At 45.3% G+C, this 19,365-nt stretch overlaps 1 protein-coding gene across 5 annotated transcripts in view; it reads right to left on the reverse strand.

Annotated features, from left to right (window-relative positions):
* Positions 1-19,365, reverse strand: part of STOX2 (storkhead box 2) — a 197,626-nt gene that overhangs the window by 49,350 nt on the left and 128,911 nt on the right. The gene's annotated exons all lie outside the window — the stretch shown is intronic.

Consider the following 19,365-nt stretch of genomic DNA (forward strand, 5'->3'; position numbering starts at 1 on the left):
AATGAGACTTCGTCGAAACGTCGCCAAGACACTTCCAATTTTACGTGGGAGAAAACCCGAATAACCAAAGACCTACACACACACACACACGAGACAGAGAGGGGGAGAGAGATGAGAGTGACAGACAAAAAGAGAGGAGAAGAGAGAGACAGGCAGACAAAGTGTGGGGGGGAGAGATGAGAGATCCCAGTTCTGTTTTCTGTGGGAAACAGGTCCAAATGGCTCTTTGAATGTTTAAGGTTGCAGAAACAGGTGGCCAAACTAAGTGCCTGAAGGACCCTATCGCATCACTGGGAGTCCAGACGCTTCAGTGAACGGCGCGCTGGATTCATATTAGTGGTCCACGGGATTTAAAATTATGAATTTAGTGGTCCCTGAGGTCCGAAAGGTTGGTGACCCCTGGACTAGAAGACCTCTAACATATCTTCCCGCTCTATTCTGAATTGAAAGTTACTAAAATTGCTTATGCTAATTGAGATGAAGGAGGAAGTCATTCCTTTATTATATTCTTATTTTTTCTTTTTCTATTTTTTAAATTCATATTTTTTTTACTGCTGCAGTAATTTTTTATAAAGTTATCATTAAAAAGAAGTTAAAATAGAAAGTTTCCGCATGTGCTCTGCTTAAAAAGAAAACAAAGGTTTTTAAAGATGCACTTTTAATCCTGTCCACTAAATATATTGTAGCATGCATTCAAAGTTCTACCAATTTTGACAAAGACAGACAGGTTTAACTGAAACATGTGCAATTTCCATAACCTTCTTCATTGTTTATTTGCCATTTTTAAGATGCCCTTGAGCATCCCTCCCCCCTCCCCCATTTAAAATAGCAATCAATTATTGTAGTTCATCCCATCTGGCTGGGAGGCAAATTTAAAATGCACTAAACTCTTATCAGCAACTATCTGGCACTCCTACAAATCTACATAAAACAGTTTTTTGTTTCAGTTCTAACGTATCACAGGCAGAGCAGCTCAGATAACTGTGCAAAAGAGTAATGGCTTTAGTTTGTTTCTTTTTTGCCAACACTATTTCATTAAAACATAATGAAATATCGTATTTGGCAAATACGACATCCCTGCATTAATAAAATATTACTTTTAGGATAATGATAACCCAAAATAGATAACAGTATGCAGAGAGTTAGAGAAATAACTGTCTTAAAACATCTAGGAGCATTAGCTTGCCGGAAACTGGGAGAGAAAAATAACTGGAATAACTGCAATAATAACAACTGCAATAACTGGAGACAGTTTCATATTGAGGGACTTCTGACTTGATCCAGCAAGCGATTTGTATTTTTAAAATAAAATTTGGGTATCCTAGAATATTTATGGCTAACATGTTTTAAATTCAAACTTCCTAGATCAGTGAGCGAATTTCAAGATGCAAGCTCAAAATTCCTGCACTGAGCCTAGAGCGAACTAGGTAAAATATATAATCCCTTCCAATCCTCCTAATGTATTATTAGGAGTATATTATTACTGATATTGCTATTAATATTTTATTTTCCGCAAAAATCTTGATTGAAGGGCAAAATGTAACTTTGAGTACATTATACTGTAAATAGGTATCTAGCACTTAGTAAGGAACACTTTAAAGAAGCTGCATCTTTTCCTAGGCTTGCACAGCTGCCCTATGCAGCTGACATGGAATCCTGGAAAAAAGCACATTTGGTTTAAGATACTCCCAACAGATGCTATGGTTACACCCACACATGTTCCAAATCAACTTTGCCTTTTGAATCTAGATTCCTGCACAGCCCTAAAGCTCATGATCAACTGAAAAAGTTAGTCATAGGAAAACAATTTAACTTTTGAAGTCATTTTAGAGTCATTTGTGTGGGAAATATTGCACCTAACTATTCAAAGCAGTAGTTCTAACATAGTTGTCAGTACTACTTTCATCACTAGCTTTCATATAAATAGAGAATTCTATACTTATATGCATGTAAAGGACTATGAAGCAGTGTACAAGTAGTATTCAGATATTTCAAATGACACACAATCCTTTCATAAAGAAAGCGGTAACAACCTTAGAAGTAAAAATAAATAACAATACAGGTCCTAGTGTTTCTAAAATTTACTCCAAAGCCATAATGCACCATAAAGATACCCTAAAATCATATTAGCTTGCAACTGCAATTCACTGAGGAATGCTCTATGGCAGGGGTCTCCAACCTTGGTCATTTTAACACTTGTGGACTTCAACTCCCAGATTCTGAGAGTTGAAGTCCACAAGTCTTAAAGTGGCCAAGGTTGGAGACCCCTGCTCTATGGCATAAAGGCCGGTCCCTTCACTGTCTCTAGGGCAGCGCTGTGGGCCAAATCTAGCCACATCACTGGCCGGATCTGGCCCACAGGCCTTGAGTTTGACACCCCTGATTTAGGCTATTACGTATCAGCAAAGGCTTATCTGTGGCAGCCCCTAATATGAAATATGTTGAGAGAGAAACTGTTATGTATTAACAGTTGTGCCTTTAAATATTTGAGCGGGAAATCAGCACGTTGCTGATTGGACGAAGCCTCCAGCAGAACTGTATAAAAGGAGAGGTTTTTGCCCCAGCCTTTTGCTGGGTTCACCCTATATTAAAGAGCTGTTGTCACTACCCTGGTCTCCAGCCTCGTTACTTCCCGAACTTAACATTGGCGACGAAGGTGGGATCTCGAGGCTAAGGAGAACCAGAACCGAGCTGAAGCACGCTAGTCCCGAACCCAGCAAACTCAGGGCAGAAACGCGGAAATGGCAAACACGCCACCCGCACTGCATAACCCGGCAAGGAGAAATGGGGAACATATATGACCCGCTTCAAAGCTTAGAAGCCAACGAACTACAGGGATCCTGATAACCGCAAGCGGGCTTACTTCCTAAGCCATTGCGGGCCGGGGGTAATCGAGATAGCGGAAGCCCTGGCGGAGCCAACGCCGATACAATCGGAATCGTGGCCGACTCTGCAGACTTTGCTGAAGAACCATTTCGCACCGACGCCGTCCAAATACGTGCAGCGGTTTGAATTGGAGAACGAGACAGATGGAGGGCGAGTCCATCGGTGACTACATGGCCGCTAAGAAGAGCGCCCAAGGACCGCGGATACCGAGACTTAGACGAGGTGCTACTCGAGCAACTCATCCGAGGGGTCAAGGACATCCGCCTACGGCGACGACTGCTAGCCAGGAGCAACCTGACACTAGCCACCGCTCTGGACGAGGCCAGAGCACACGAAATGTCTACTAAAGCAGCAGAGACTCTGCAAAAGCCTCTTCAATCCAAGACGAGCGCAAGACCAACGCCAGTACACCAGGAGGAGATTCAGTCCGAATCCGAAGGTGAGGGCGAGGATGAGGAAGGGGTCTGCCGGACCGAGAAACGCGACACGGAGGACCGTGACGAGTGCGGAAGCTGTGGAGGGCAGCATCAGCGCCAACGCTGCAGGTTTAAAGACGCAACATGCCGGCGGTGTGGGAAGAAAGGACACTTAGCTCAGGTTTGCAGAGCGCCCAACCTTCCGCCGAAAATTCAAATCGGCCAATCAAAGCGGAACCGGAAAGGCGGCCCGCGATTGGTTCAAACAAGAAAGGCGCAAGTCTAACCAAACGACTGTCATTATAGGCCGCTACCAACCAAAGTGGAAAAGAAGATTTTCACAAAGCCCAAGATCGAGGGAGTACGGTGCAGGCTTGAAGTGGACACGGATCAGCGATCACCATCATGTCCTGGGACACCCTGGCGAAGTCGCTGCCGTCCGTCAAGCGCCATCTGCAAGCACAGCGGCTACGAGTGCACGACTACCAGGGAATCGCATCCCTGTTCGAGGGACCACCTCCGTCCGAGTCGAGTACGGCCCTCACAAAAGACCCTGCCCATCACGATCGTCGAAGGAACTCTGCCCAGTCTGTTGGGACTAGACTGGTTTCGTGCCCTGGGCATGGGAGTGACTGGCATCTACAGAAGTGACTGCAATTTGAAAGACATTCTCTTTAACGAGTTCAAGATGTCTTCAAGGACTGCCTGGGCAAGTACAAGGGGACCCCTATTTCCTTCAACTTAGACCCCAGGTAGCCCCCATTAGGCTTAAGGCGAGGAGAGTCCTTTGCCCTAAAACCAAAATTGATAAGGAGCTGGACAAGCTCATAAATCAGGGGTTTTGGTGCCAGTCGATCACGCAAAGTGGGAGACGCCAATCGTCACCCCATCAAATCGGACGGGTCAATTAGAATTTGCGCTGACTACAAGGCGACGCTTAACAAAGCCTTACAGAAAAGCGCACCGGTTCCCGTAGTGCAACATTTATTGCACTCCTTGGGGCAAGGGCAAGTCTTTGCAAAGTTAGACTTGGCCCAAGCCTACCAACAACTGCCAGTAGACGCCCGCACAGCCGAAGCCCAAACGATTGTGACGCACAGGGGGCATTCAAGTGCACCCGATTGCAATTTGGGGTTAGTGTGGCACCAGGGCTGTTCCAAAACCTGATGGAACGACTACTGCAAGGGCTCCCAGGGGTAGTTCCCTACTTCGATGATGTCCTAATTTCAGGGGAAAACATGGAGGAATTGGGGGAGCGGTTAAGAAAGGTCTTGAGCATTTTCCGGACAGCCGGATTAAAAGTCAAGACAAATAAATGTCAGATAGGGGTCGAATCGGTCGATTTCTTGGGCTACCGGATAGACAAGAAAGGAATTCACCCTACTGAGAGCAAAGTTAAGGCAATTAGGAAGGCTCCAGCGCCCAAAAACAAAGCAGAGCTGCAGGCATTCCTGGATTGGTTAATTTTACGCGGTCTTTTAAAGAACAAAGCAACTGCTATGGAACCGCTGCATAGGCTCTTAGGGAAAAATACTGTTTGGTCTTGGGGAAAGTCAGAAAATAGGGCTTTTGAAGCAGTAAAGAACCTGCTCTCAAGTGATAGCCTGCTCATCCAATATCACGACTCACTACCCCTAGTGCTGGTTTGCGATGCGTCCCCTTATGGGGTGGGGGCTGTACTCAGCCATAGACTTCCAAACGGCACAGAAGCCCCTATAGCGTTCTACTCTAGAACGATGTCCTCCCAAGAGAGGAACTACAGCCAATTAGACAAAGAAGCATTAGCCATTGTATCAGGGGGCAAAAATTCCCATGAGTATGTCTTTGGGCGGAATTTTGAAATCGTGACTGACCACAGACCGTTACTGGGATTACTGGCTGGCGACCGGCCAACGCCTGTGGCACTTTCGCCACGTTTGACTCGATGGACTATATTTTTAGCCGCTTACTCATACAAGCTGCAGCATCGACCGGGGAAAGAAGTGGGGCATGCAGACGCATTGAGCCGATGCCCACTGCCAGGGCGATCAAGACCCCACCCGGGACACCCATCCTCCTTATTGACTCGTTGGACTCTGGCCCAGTCACATCAAAGGAAGTGGCTCGGCATCATACCGACATTGTGTTAAGGACTGTACTCGGTTGGGTACAGAGAGGGTGGCCGCGCCGGGCGAACGGTTCAAAGAATTTGTTAAGAAACGTGATGAGCTCTCGGCTCAAGGGGTGCCTGTTATGGGGTGATCGTGTAATAATTCCTGTTAAGTTAAGGGCAAGGTATTGGACCTCCTCCACGAGGGTCACCCAGGCATCGTAAGGATGAAGGGGTTAGCTAGAAGCTATGTATGGTGGCCACTCATGGACGCAGAGATTGCTGAGAGGGTAGGGAAATGCCAAGCTTGCCAAGAGTCCAGACCGCTACCCCCAACAGCCCCAGTCAGAGAATGGGAAAAGCCCCAAGGGCCTTGGTCAAGAATCCACATTGACTTTGCTGGCCCCTTTCACGGCCAAACGTTCCTAGTGGTGGTGGACGCATTTTCCAAATGGTTAGAGATCATACTTATGAAGTCCACCACAGCCGAAGCAGTAATCGCAACCCTGCGCCACCTATTCGCAACTCACGGGTTGCCGGACACTCTGGTGTCCGACAATGGGCCCCAATTCACGGCAGCCCAGTTTGAAGAGTACCTGGCAGAGGAAGGCATCCGACATGCCCTCTCTGCACCTTTCCACCCTGCGCCGAATGGCCTTGCAGAGCGTTCCGTCCGGAGCGCTAAGGAGGCATTGTCCAGGCTCAAGCCAGGTGACTGGCAAACGAAAATAGACTTTTTCCTAGCCGTCCAGCACAGAACCCCAAGCACAGCCACGGGAAAAAGCCCAGCCGAATTGCTAATGGGACGAAACTCCGGTGCCCACTTGACTGCTTGAACCCCATTACACACCCGAGGGTTACAAGGGGAGCTAGAAAAACAAGGAAATGAGCATAGGCGACCGGTGTGGGCCCGAAACTATGGGGACGGCCCTAGTTGGTCGCAGGACAAGTAACAAAAGTAACAGGGCCAAAATCGTACGTGGTAGAGCTACCAGACAACCGAATGTGGCGGCGCCACATAGATCAGTTAAGGAAACGAATAACTGACCAAACCAAACCAACAGAGACAGGTAATGACCAATACCACTTTGAATCCACAGCTGACAATGACCCGGGGGAGGCGCAAGACTTAGCTGAGGTCCCAGAGTTCCAGCGACGCCATCAGGTCCCCGAGGGAAACAGCAGGGAAAATTCCAAAATTAATCCAAGGCCGGATGGCCAAGAAAAGAGTCGGCCAATAATCCAGAGCTCGATGGCCTAGAGAAAGAGCTGGGAGGAGAAAACAGCCCCTCCGACCAGCTCAAAACACCACCCAGAACTGAACCGCGCAGGTCAGAAAGAACTAGGAGACGCCCAGGTTATTTGCGTGACTACGTCGAAAAATAACATGTGAATAAATATGTAAATAAGACCAAGTGTTTTCTGGGAGGGGAGGAGTGTTATGTATTAACAGTTGTGCCTTTAAATATTTGAGCGGGAAATCAGCACGTTGCTGATTGGACGAAGCCTCCAGCAGAACTGTATAAAAGGAGAGGTTTTTGCCCCAGCCTTTTGCTGGGTTCACCCTATATTAAAGAGCTGTTGTCACTACCCTGGTCTCCAGCCTCGTTACTTCCCGAACTTAACAGAAACTTCGTTTTATTTTTTTAATATAATAAAATAACTATATTATATTATATTATATTATATTATATTATATTATATTATATTATATTATATTATATTATATTATATTATATTATATTATATTATATTATATTATATTATATTATATTATATTATATTATATTATATTATATTATATTATATTATATTATATTATATTATATTATATTATATTATATTATATTATATTATATTATATTATATTATATTATATTATATTATATTATATTATATTATATTATATTATATTATATTATATTATATTATATTATATTATATTATATTATATTATATTATATTATATTATATTATATTATATTATATTATATTATATTATATTATATTATATTATATTATATTATATTATATTATATTATATTATATTATATTATATTATATTATATTATATTATATTATATTATATTATATTATATTATATTATATTATATTATATTATATTATATTATATTATATTATATTATATTATATTATATTATATTATATTATATTATATTATATTATATTATAACACCCACCCCCAAATCATACTAATTATAGGAGACTGAAATGCTGAAATTGGAAGAATAAACAAGTTGGAAGTAAATAAATACTACAAACAATGAAAATTTGGCCTCAGAATTCCACATGAAGCTGAGCAAATTTGCTTTTCTTAATGTCATTGTGCAAAAAACCATTTGCAAATAATGAGTTTGTTTAATGACCGTGGCATTTGCTTACTAGCCATCACAAAAAAGTCGTAAAATCAGGCAGTCATGTGGTGACCCGCTTTATGACTGACACAACTTGCAACCAAAATTGTGGGCTCAATTACAATTAACTTGACAACTAACTATATTTTTTATGTGACTTGTTAGGACTTTTTTTTTATTGCAGGGCATATAAATATGTTTAATTAATCTATAAATATGCTGCAAGCAAAGACAGCTTTATTCTGTCAGTTAAAACAAAACCTGATTGCAACTCAAATCACACATTCCTTGCAAAGTTGTTACTTTAAATAAAAGAATATTATCAGTACATCACAAACCTAGCTCAACAATATTCCATATACTTATGTAGAGAAGGAAATAAATATAATGGATTAAACACAGTATGTGGACTTAAATTTGTCATATCATTAAATATGAAGTATACAACTACACCCTGAAAAGCAATTTAAGAAAGCAGTATGCAAAAGTGACACAGACAAACTATATACTGACTTGTTATTCTTAAAGAAAATGGCAATAAGCAGCTGAATGGGAAATCAAGAGATTTATTTAAGAAATGATGGGATATCAAGGGAAATTTTTTTGTAAACATGAGCATGAGAAAAGATGGAAAACATCTATTATAGATAGATATAAAAAACAGATGGTGCAAACATGCAGAAAACTGATGACACTTATAAGTAGTACTTGGGTTAGGATGGCAATTGGGATCAGGATTGTCATTGCTAAGAAAAGCGGTTGTGAAGTACAGGTAGTCCTCAACCTACGTCCACAATTGAGGCAAAAATTTCTGTTGTTAAGTGAGAGTGAATTTTGCCCCATTTTACAACCTTTCTTGTCTCAGTTGTTAAGTGAATCACTGCAGTTGATAAATTAGTAACCCAGTTGTTAAGGGAATCTGGCTTGTCCATTGACTTCGCTTATCAAAAGGTTGCAAAAGGTGATACCATGACCTTGGGACATAGCAGCGGTCATAAATATGAACCAGTTGCCAAGCATCTAAATTTTGATCACATGATCATGGGGCTGCTACAAAGGTCGTGTGAAAAACGGTGATAAGTCACTTTTTTCAGTGCTGTTGTAACTTTGAATGGTCACTAAGTGAACTGTTTTTAAGTCGAGGACTACCTGTATGACATTACATAGCGGCACTGCGTAACATCTATCAGTCCCAGTTGCCCAGAACAGGCTGTACATGACTGGGGAAGCCAGGAGGTGTGGCACTGCACAAGCACAGGAAGGCAGAGGGAATGAATGGCACGGTGCCACATGAACACAGAGTGACCAGGTGAATGAATGGGGCATCGATATGAGTATAGGCTTACCAGAACAATTTGAGACCTTCCTCTGCTGGCTTCCCCATTAACTTTGTGTGTAGGAAGCTGCCAAGGAAGGGCACAAGGTGATCACGTAAGTGCAGGGTGCTACCATTGTGAGCTGGTTGCAAAGTACCCAAATTGTGAACATGGGACTGTGGGGGTGGCACAACAGCCGGAACATTGCGGATCGGTCGTAAGTACCAGTTTTCAGAACCATGACAATTTGGGTCAGTCAGCAAGCACTACTAGTACATAGATTAGATAAGTGAAGTTCTGGAAAGTAAAATGAAATGGACCCTAAAAACACATCAAACAAGGAAGCTGCAGAAATTCATAACAACATAGAACTGTTTAAAATACAATGCTATATGATTTATAAATGCGCACAGAAATCACAATAGTGGACACAGGACTAGAAAAAAATAATCTATATTCCAGTTATGAAAGTGCTTAAGGATGCTCACAGTATCAAACAACACATCCTAATAAAATAGCTTAGATGCTAGCGAAATAATATTCTAGATTTTGTAATACATGACATGAGAATGCTCAGATATACAATGTAAGATGGATTTAAAAAAGGCACAAAGAGGCAAAGTCAGAACAGGATATAGAGCAACTTAATGGTTCAAAATTGAGAAAGGATTTTTTTTTGCAATCCAGTATAGTATTTAAATAACAAAACTAGCAAAAATAAACAACAATTTATTAATAAAAACCCTAACCATTTTTACCCTTGATAGAAATTACAGTAGAATAAGACTAAACCATCAGAAAAATAAACTTTGTGCGTGGACAGTTCTGATGCATACAATTGGAAATATCAAGGGATTGCAGTCTGTCAAATAGAGCAGGTATTTGGTTTGGCCATCCTTCTACACATCATCGCTGTCTTTAGAAACCAAAGTGAGCCTTGTAGGCCAGTATGCCATCTAACCCTTTGCTGAACAGGTAAGACCTAGTTATAGTTGTTCAACTATCAATATGTCACATTTAGATTATTGTACATAGAGTCCAAGGCTGCAACTGATCTAAAAAGTGTAAATGTAACTGATCATATTAACCTGAAGCAATTTAGAAATCCTAAATAATTTGGGAAAGGAATGGAATGATGGACAAGTGACACTATTTAGTTTTTGTTTTCTTATTCTTCCACTTTTTAAATAAATGTATTTTATAATATTATATTAATAACACTGAAAACAAATATTGAGGTAGCAATTCTGTTGCTAAGTCACATGGTCATTTAGCAAAACATTGAGATGGAGCGTTGGTCTTACCTGATACACTCCTTCTCATGGGGGTGGAGACAGCATCCAAAAATGGGTTAACTCTGTCTGTCGGCCAATTGGACTGAGTCTGAAAGTTGTGATGACACACCAGTGGTGGGTTGCTCCTGGTTCGTTCTGGTTCTTGTGAACCGGTAGTAATGGTAGTGGTAGGCTCCGCCCACCCGGCTGGACGTCATCACGGAAGATCTGCGCATGCGCAGAAGCTGTGACATGCCTCCTCTGCTTGCATCCCCAGCATTTTGATGAAGGCATCGATGCAGACTGACATGCTGTGCTGTGCTGTGCTGTAGTAGTATCCCCTCGTGGGTCCAGGGCCGGACGCTACTCCGAGTGGGTCTGGATGCTGTCTCCACCCCCACGAGAAGGAGCTTGTCAGGTAAGACCAACGCCCCTTCTCCATATTGATGGAGACAGCATCCAGGAATGGGACATAACAAAGTTGGCTGTCCTATGGGCAGGGCGCAGTCTGGTTCAAGTGTCCTGCTCCATGTGGACACTCTGAAGCACCTGCCTGCCAAAAGCTGCCTCAGCCGAGGCGTAAGCATTCAATTTATAATGACGGATAAAGGAGGATGGTAAGGACCAGGTAGCTGCACAACAGACCTCCTCTATAGAGGCCTGTGTTGCCCGCACAGCAGGGGTGGCCACGCTCCTGGTAGAGTGGCTGGTTACTCATTATGGCACCAGCAAGGCTTGTATCTCATAGGCCTTGGCGATACATGCCCTAATCCACCTTCCCAAGGTTGAGGGGGTAACTCTGTTTCCCGACGTGGCAGGTTGGAAAGAGACAAACAGGGATTCTGTCCTCCGCAGGGAGAAAGTCCTTTTGATATATATACGGAGGACCCTCCGCACATCCAAGGGGTGCCACATGTTCTAATTGGTGGACTGGCTCAGGGCAGAAGTTCAGTAGCCCCAGTTCCTGAGCCCTGTGGAACCAAGTCTTCACCTTAGGGATAAATGAGGGGTCCATCCGCAAAACCACTCTGTCAGAGTGGAATACACAAAGGTCTTTGCATACCGACCTAGCCACCAGCTGAGACTTGCTTGGCCAATGTGATGGCCACCAAAAACGCCACCTTACATCTAAGTTAGCACAGGCTGGCTTCTCTCAAAGGCTCAAAGGGGGCCCCTCTAAGGGAGTTTAGGACTTTGGCCAGGTCCCATGTCGGAAACTTGTGCACTGCCGGTGGCCTAAGGTTGGTCGCTCCCCTGAGGAACCGACAAACCATGGGGTGCTGGGAAAGGGAGTCCATGGCTCCACATGTCAAAATGGAGGAAGGCCACCACCTGCCTCCAGATTGTATATGGGGATAGCCCATTATCCAGTCCTTCCTGAAGAAACTCCAGGTTCTGGGCTATGGAAACGTCCATAAGGACTAAACCCTCTTTTTCACACCACCCACAAAAGGCCTTCCATGTGGTATTACAAATTTGGTTGGTTGATGCTCTGTGCGAAGCCTGAATTGTCTTGATGACACTAGAGGAAAAATTGTCCCTGCTCAGAAGGCTCTGCTCAAGCGCCAGGTGGTCAGTTGAAACCACTGAGGGTCTGGATGGATCAATGCCCCCTGGCTGAGGGAGACCCTGTTCTGAGGGATCTTCCAGGGTCGAGCCACCGACAGGTTTACCAGGTCTGCGAACCAAGGCCTTCTGAGCCAGTGGGGGCCCAGAAGCAGAAGCTCCTCCTCCTCCTCCAGCAGCTTCCTGATGACCTTTGGAATAAGTGGAAGAGGAGGGAAGGCGTACAGCAATTCTGAAGGCCATGGACTGTGCAGTGCATCCACTGCCTCTGTCCCCGGAGTCGTAAACCTGGCAAAAAACCTGGGAAGTTGGCAGTTGTCTTGAGTGGATACTAGGTTGACTGCTGGGAGGCCGAAGCAATCCATCATCTCCTAGAACAGGGACGGGTGCAGGTAATACTCCACGTGGTTGATTGATGCTTTGCTGAGCCAGTCTGACTACATGTTTGCCATTCCCGATATATGTGCTGCCCTGATGGACAGCAGATGAGTCTCCACCCAGAGGCCCACCTGCTCGGCCTCTTGCATGAGAGGCCTGGAGTGGGTCCCCCCTTAGGTGGTTGATGTGGGCCTTAGCAGCAATATTGTCCATCAAGACCAAAATGTACCGGCCCAAAACCATGTCCTCGAATCTCCTGAGGGCCAGGTGGATCACTTGTAGCTCTAACAAATTTATGTTGTGGCTCAGATCCTCCTGAGTCTTCTGTCCCTAAGCCATATGTGACTGTAGGTGAGTTCCCCAACCAAATAGGCTGGCATTGGTTGTCAATATCAGGCGATCTTGTTCTCTGAACTGGCAGCCTTTGGAAATGGACCAGGATGCCCACCAATCGAGAGAAAGGATCACCTTTATCGGGACCTATACTGTGGCCGGAGAGCTGCTCCTGTGGTTCCGTATCTCTGATACGGAAGTAGGAACCACTGTAGGCTTCTGCTGTGGAGTTCTGGCCATGGGATGACAGAAATGCAGGACACCATCTTTCCCAGGAGCTGAGAGAGAAGGAGCAGTGGTACAGTATGCTCTTTCCTGATATGAAGTGCCAATTCCCTTAGGCTAGATTGGTGCTCCTGGGATAGATACATCTTGGACTCCACTATTGATGAAGTAGGCAAGTCGTTGGGACCAGATGGCTTTTGGTCAGATTTATAGAAAAGCCGTGGTCCTCCAGGACCTGTATCGTGGTAGCCAGGTCTCTCCTTGCCTGTGGTTCTGAGCTGGACTGAATAAGGATATCGTCCAGATAAAACTGGATCCTTATCTGAAGAATCCGGAGGTGGCCCACCAGTGCAGCCATCAGCTTGGTGAATACCCTTTGGGTGGAAGACAGTCCGAACGGCAATGCCTGGTATTGATAAGTGTTTTCCTGCATAATGGAAGCGGAGAAATTGCCTATTGGTGGGTAGGATGGGGATGTGAAGGTACGCTTCCGTCAGATCCACTGACGTGAGGAAGTCGCCCTTTCTGACACTTTCTTAAATGGTCTGGAGTGACTGCATCTGTCAGTAAACAATGTGATGGTTCAGAGTTTTAAGGTTGAGAATTGCCCTCCATCCCCCCAAGGTCTTTGGGATGATGAAAAGTAGGGAATAAAACCCCTGTCCCTGCTGCTTCCCTGGAACTGGTTGGATAACCTGAATATCCAAGAGATGTTTTATGGCTGATTCAATGAGGAGCTGCTTTGTCCAATCTTTTGATACTGGACATCAGATGAAAAACCTTGGCAGGTGGGGGCGGAGAGGAATTCCAGGGCGAGGACCCAGCCATCCGTGGTGATGTCCTCCCATTAGTTGGCAAAGAATGCCAAGCAACCCCCAATGGGAGGGTTGGAGAAGCAGTAACCTCGAGGGTCAAAATGAGCAACCCCTTCCACCTCGAAAGGATTGTTTGAGTGGGTACTGTTGCCCTTGCCTGCCCTGTTGTTGCCCCTGCCTGGGGAGAAAGGACCTTTGTGACAGGGATGAAATTCAATTTTTCCCCCTACTGGTTCTGTGGGCGTGGCTTGGTGGGGTCATGTGACTGGGTGGGTGTGGCCAACTCAACCTCACTCATGTCAAGGGGCGCCTCGCCCACCCCTTCCCCTCCCCTCCCTGCACTCCTTGTCGTGAATGGCAGGAAAATGGGTAAGGGGATTTTCCTGGCTGTCATCCATTCCTCAAGATCAGCACAGATTGAGGGAAGAATGGTAGGCAGGAAAATGGGTAAGGGATTTTCCTGGCTGTCATCCATTCCTCAAGATCAGCACAGATTGAGGGAAGAATGGTAGGCAGGAAAATGGGTAAGGGGATTTTCCTGGCTGTCACCCATTCCTCAAGATCAGCACAGATTGAGGGAAGAATGGTAGGCAGGAAAATGGGTAAGGGATTTTCCTGGCTGTCATCCATTCCTCAAGATCAGCACAGATTGAGGGAAGAATGGTAGGCAGGAAAATGGGTAAGGGGATTTTCCTGGCTGTCATCCATTCCTCAAGATCAGCACAGATTGAGGGAAGAATGGTAGGCAGGAAAATGGGTAAGGGGATTTTCCTGGCTGTCATCCATTCCTCAAGATCAGCACAGATTGAGGGAAGAATGGTAGGCAGGAAAATGGGTAAGGGATTTTCCTGGCTGTCATCCATTCCTCAAGATCAGCACAGATTGAGGGAAGAATGGTAGGCAGGAAAATGGGTAAGGGATTTTCCTGGCTGTCATCCATTCCTCAAGATCAGCACAGATTGAGGGAAGAATGGTAGGCAGGAAAATGGGTAAGGGATTTTCCTGGCTGTCATCCATTCCTCAAGATCAGCACAGATTGAGGGAAGAATGGTAGGCAGGAAAATGGGTAAGGGATTTTCCTGGCTGTCATCCATTCCTCAAGATCAGCACAGATTGAGGGAAGAATGGTAGGCAGGAAAATGGGTAAGGGGATTTTCCTGGCTGTCATCCATTCCTCAAGATCAGCACAGATTGAGGGAAGAATGGTAGGCAGGAAAATGGGTAAGGGATTTTCCTGGCTGTCATCCATTCCTCAAGATCAGCACAGATTGAGGGAAGAATGGTAGGCAGGAAAATGGGTAAGGGATTTTCCTGGCTGTCATCCATTCCTCAAGATCAGCACAGATTGAGGGAAGAATGGTAGGCAGGAAAATGGGTAAGGGGATTTTCCTGGCTGTCATCCATTCCTCAAGATCAGCACAGATTGAGGGAAGAATGGTAGGCAGGAAAATGGGTAAGGGATTTTCCTGGCTGTCATCCATTCCTCAAGATCAGCACAGATTGAGGGAAGAATGGTAGGCAGGAAAATGGGTAAGGGATTTTCCTGGCTGTCATCCATTCCCCAAGATCAGCACAGATTGAGGGAAGAATGGTAGGCAGGAAAATGGGTAAGGGATTTTCCTGGCTGTCATCCATTCCTCAAGATCAGCACAGATTGAGGGAAGAATGGTAGGCAGGAAAATGGGTAAGGGATTTTCCTGGCTGTCATCCATTCCTCAAGATCAGCACAGATTGAGGGAAGAATGGCAGGGCTGCGGGGAACGGAGTAGGCTACTAGCTCCCATCAATGCGGCTGGGCGGTGCCGACATGTTGCTTGCCTGCCTTCCATGTGGCCTTCCCGGCGGTCCCCGGGGCCAGCTTGCAAAGGCAGACAAGTGTCTGAGTGAGTGGGCGGGTGCGGGCGGGGCCAACCAGGTGTTCACATGTGCTTGGAACCTCTGCGCATGTGCAAAACCTTCTGCGTACATGCAGAGGCTCAACACAAGTTACTTCCTGGTTAAAATCAGGAAGTAATAACGTCTAGGCAGGTGGGCAGAGCCTCGTGCTGCCACTGCTACCGGTTCTCTGAATCATGCTCCACAGTCGCTACCAGTTTAGCCAAACCGGTAGCATTTCACCCCTGCTTTGTGAGCGTGGCATTCCGAATCTGCTGCCTGATCTTTGAAAGGACAAAGGATGAAAATACAGCTGTGGACAGGTTCTGCCCTCCATGTCCACTATCTGGGACATGGAGGGCAGAACCTTGTACTCATTTAGAATGGGATCCAGGAAATCCCCAAAGAATTTATCCCCAGAATACAGGGCAGATGCCAGTCTCCACTTATTTATGGCATCGGCTTGCCACTGGCGGAGCTGTAGGAGACGTCGGATTGCTACTGACAAGCCAATGGACTTGGCCGCGAATCTCGCCACATTCAGTGTGCTGTCCACTGAAAATTCCATTGCCACCATTAATTTATTAAGGTCTTGATGGGACCTTGTGTCAGTGGCTGGAATCCTGTATTGTAGTTGCCTCAACCAGAGCAGTGAGGCCCTATTAAAAAAGGAGGCAGATGTGGAGGCCTTAACAGCCCAGGCGGCCACCTGGTGGGCCTTCACCAATGACTGCTCTGCTTTCTTGTCTTCAAGCCGGAGTGTCTCCACCGGAGATCCAGCTATGACAGTGTGAGGACAGCGCTACTACAGGGGTATCCACTGTTGGAATCGGAAGGGCCCTGGAAAGGTCTGTACCCATGTTGTAAAAACATTTATCCAGACTGCTGGGATTTGGCCCTGACCTGGGAGAGGTCCACTGTCTCTGGATGCGAGTACCACCTCTGCCCCAATGGTAGGTTCTGCAAAAGGTGATATCTGCAGGATCAGCTGACCCTGATGCAGTGTCTGGAGTCGTTTGATTGGTGCCCAGACAAGTAGTATTATTTGCTTTGAAGAGCACAGATCTAAACAGTGGAGGCTGAAATAGACCCACAAAATGGTCCTTCCATTGAGGACCTGTATACTGCACGAATCAAGAAGAGGGCCGTGAAAATATTTACAGACCCCTCGCATCCTGGATATAAACTGTTTCAACTCCTACCCTCAAAACGACGCTATAGAGCACTGCACACCGGAACAACTAGACACAAGAACAGTTTTTTCCCGAAGGCCATCACTCTGCTAAACAAATAATTCCATCAACACTGTCAAACTATTTACTGAATCTGCACTACTATTAATCTTCTCATAGTTCCCATCACCAATCTCTTTCCACTTATGACTGTATGACTGTAACTTGTTGCTGGCAATCCTTATGATTTATATTGATATACTGACCATCAATTGTGTTGTAAATGTTGTACCTTGATGAACGTATCTTTTCTTTTATGTACATTGAGAGCATATGCACCAAGACAAATTCCTTGTGTGTCCAATCACACTTGGCCAATAAAAATTCTATTCTATTCTATTCTATTCTAAAAGCAGGTTGGTCAGGCATTAAGCCTTCATCATCCGACAGGTTTAGGTCCTGTTGCATCTCCTCACCCGACAAAGAAGCCTGGCTGGAAGAGGCTGGAGAATATTCCATATCCTGAGGGGTAGGATTTCCCCCCAAAAATGGGACTCCTGATGATGGCCTTGGGCCCTGGGGTAATCAGAAACCACTGAAGCCACTCTCTGTTGCAACCCTGCTGCAATCCCCTGTCTTATTGCCTCAGAGATTAAGGCTTCCATACTGGCCGGGATTTGAGGCTCTAACTGCTCCTCCGAGCAAAGGCCTGCAGCGGTGGGCCTGAAGTTGCCTCAGCCAAGGAAACCCTCTGTCTTATAGGTGCTCCCAGGTAGCTTGGGTTCTGGCATTGAGCCAAAGAGTAACTCACTGTTGCCAGGAAGATCAGAAGCCTGGTTCAGGGTGCCATCTGGGGACCATACTGTCTCTCTGACAATTCCTCCTGAGTATCAGGCAGTTCTAACTGTCTTGAGGTAAAGGCACAGGCCGGTTCCATAATTTGAAGGCTTCTGGCCTTCTTATCTCTTTCATTTTTTTCAATGGCTTTTTCTATGGCCTTGTGCCTCTGCTTGGCCTCCTGCTCTGGCCTTAGAGGCCTTTCTAGGCGGCTTGTTCGAATGGTGCTTGGCTGCTGCTCTCTATCTTGAGGGCCTTGCTCCTGAGGGCCCTGCTTCCTGCTCCATTTCTTGGCAATGGATCATCAGGTTTTCCGCCCTGTGAGCAGTGTCCCTGGCAAATGCAGCTGCCATTTTGTGCTGTCCAGCCCAGCAGTCTTGGCCTAATAGGACCCTGCTGAATAGCTTGCCTGAGTGGTCTGGTGAGTGGCCTGTCGCAGTCTAGTATGCCCAGGGTGCGGGCAGGGGCTAGAATGGCTCGTATTGCACTGCAGCCTGAATTCTTCCTTGTAGAGCTGGTTACCATGAGGCAGGAGTCGTCTGACAGTCCTGCAACTCACCGCCACCAAGCACGAAGCTCCAAGTCCTCCGAGCCTCTGGGTCCAGCGTTGTGGACCTAGGCTCGTGAACGCTGTCCCGTTTCATGATCTGGTGTTGGCATCGTGGCTATGCGATGGGAACTGGGTGATTCGCTCTGCTGGCCCGTACACCTTCGGATCCGGCAGACCTTTTGGGTTTCAAAATGGCACGGTATTCCTCCTTCATGCCTCAAGGCTAGCACTGCGGAGCCAGGTTTGTGCATGCTGCCTTTGCCCTTGCTGCAACCTGGCAGCTCTTCTTACTTTAGGCCAAATTGGGGTAATTAATCGAACCCCAGGGTTAGCGGTTAGGAGTGCTGACAGACAGACTTAACCCATTCCTGGATGCTTTTTCCACCACTATGGAGAATTGGACAGATTTACAACCTGACTTCCTGTGGTTCAGTAAATCACCCATGGTCATTAAGTGAGACATCATGTGACTGTGACTGTTCTATTGACTCTGATTGTCCAAAGTCAACTGTCAAGTATGCAAATGGTGCTCAGGTAACCTTAAGATGGCTATCTGATGGTTATAAACATCCACTGGCTATGAAGCACTCATATTTTGATCACGTGACCACAGGGATGCTGCCACATGTGAGGAGTGGTCAGAAAGTTATTTTATTGCTTTTTCAAAACCATAACAACTGGTTGTTAAATAGGGCAGTCATTAAACAAACTTTACCTGTACAGAATCCTTCAAATATAGAAATTATTTAATGCAAAATTGCAGGGGTTCAAATAAGAATATCTACAAGCTTTAACTGAATAAGTAGATTGGAAAGTTCTGCCAGTAACAAGTTGGACAAAGCTGTGTGCACTGTTGCTTATTTTTCAATTACAAGGCAAAATATGTTAACTCTATGAACTGAAAAACAAAAAGTATTTTGATTTTGTTGATTGGGTAAGCCGAAACAATACTGAGATGGCCAAATGGAGAGAAATCATTCCTTTTAAGATGAACTTAATTCAGTAAAAAAAAAAAACCGACCAAAAACATTATTCCTCTTCTCCTTTACACTAGCAATATCTGGTACAGCTTACAGTTAATGATTAATCACTCTCCTATGAAGGAACTTGTGTACTGCAGACCGTCGAAATTTTACACCTAGCTCTGAAATCCTTTCATTTGTCTGTGAAACTGAAAATGGTATAACCAATAAAGTGGAAATTCCAGATAGTAATTTTCATGACTAGTATGACTGTGTGACAGTAGTTAAAGACAACG

The sequence above is a fragment of the Ahaetulla prasina genome, chromosome 8 (genome assembly GCF_028640845.1).
Source record: "Ahaetulla prasina isolate Xishuangbanna chromosome 8, ASM2864084v1, whole genome shotgun sequence".
In the NCBI taxonomy this organism is placed as follows: domain Eukaryota; kingdom Metazoa; phylum Chordata; class Lepidosauria; order Squamata; family Colubridae; genus Ahaetulla; species Ahaetulla prasina.